This window comes from Cebus imitator, unplaced genomic scaffold (assembly GCF_001604975.1).
Source record: "Cebus imitator isolate Cc_AM_T3 unplaced genomic scaffold, Cebus_imitator-1.0 Scaffold82, whole genome shotgun sequence".
NCBI lineage: Eukaryota > Metazoa > Chordata > Mammalia > Primates > Cebidae > Cebus > Cebus imitator.
Genome location: NW_016107397.1, coordinates 4,234,084 through 4,235,233, shown reverse-complemented (window position 1 = coordinate 4,235,233; position 1,150 = coordinate 4,234,084). Strand labels below are relative to the sequence as shown.

General features: G+C 51.1%; 1 protein-coding gene across 1 annotated transcript in view; it reads right to left on the bottom strand.

Annotated features, from left to right (window-relative positions):
* The window catches only part of LOC108308028 (gap junction gamma-3 protein-like), a 9,178-nt gene extending 8,311 nt beyond the window's left edge, over positions 1-867 (bottom strand). Inside the window, 1 exon segment of the mRNA XM_017533652.2 lies at positions 776-867. The gene's annotated coding sequence lies outside the window, so the exon portion shown is untranslated.
* Between the last annotated feature and the right edge of the window lie 283 nt (positions 868-1,150).

Sequence of the window (1,150 nt, the reverse complement as noted above, 5' to 3'; positions counted from 1 at the left end):
TGCAACCTCCACCTCCTGGGTTCAAGTGATTCTTCCGCCTCAGCCTCCCAAGTATCTGGGACCAAAGGCGCGTGCCACCACACCCGGCTAATTTTTTTGTATTTTTAGTAGAGGCGGGGTTTCACCATGGCCAGGATGGTCTCGATCTCTTGACCTCGTGATCCGCCTGCCTTGGCCTCCCAAAGTACTGGGATTATGGGCATGAGCCACCACGCCAGCCGACACCCCTGTTTCTAAGAGTAGAGAAACAGCTTGCAAATAAAGTTGTCTGGGAGGTAGCAGATTCGGAGCTCTGTCAGGATTTTAGTCAGCAAAGCAACACCTGTGAGCTCATGAATTGGGGGAGGAAGGAAAGGCCAGGGTTTGGAGAAATTTTCTAACATCCAAACAGATTTTTTGAAATTCTATCATGATTTTGGTATGAATTTTTCTTATCATCTCTTGGGAGAAAATTTCCAGGATTCTGTTGGTGGCAGAATCCATGCCGAAGAATTAAGGTATGAGGGAGGGAATGCTCACCTCATCTGGCCTGAAAAACCTTCTAGATGCTTTTATCCAATGTGGCCAGAGAGCAGCCGCATTGGCATCCTCAGGCGTGCAGAATCTCGGCGCATATCTCAGACCTCCTAAGCCATGTCTGAATTTTGATAATCTCTCCAGGCAATCGTGTGCATGTCAGAGTTGGAGAAGCCTCTCGAGAACCCAGAGCAGCCCCCCAACCTCCACCACCACCAGGCCCTGAGCCACCCCAGCAGCTCTCTGTCCCTGCACTCACCCAGCAGCTTTGAGCAGAATGATTCACAACAGTGGAGAGAGGCAGAGAGAGGAGTCCTCAGGCTGGAGCCCGCAGGGTCCCGCTCTTCCAGGCCCACCCTCCTGCCTCCACCCACTTCCTTTCCCTCCCCATTTCATTCCTGGCAGCCTTCATGAAGGGGAAAAGAATTGCAGCTGGAGCAGCAGCAGGCCTGCTGTTAAAGAATGAGTTCTGCAGAATAACCCTCTGTTGTTGAGGGTGCGGGGTGTCTTCTAAGTGAACTGAAACAGGAATTTTCAGATCATCTGAAGTGGGGAGCAATGGCTTCAGCATGTTTCCAGCACTGGGGCATGCAGGCAATGCAGATAGAATAAAAGCCCTACTCTCCTGCCCAAA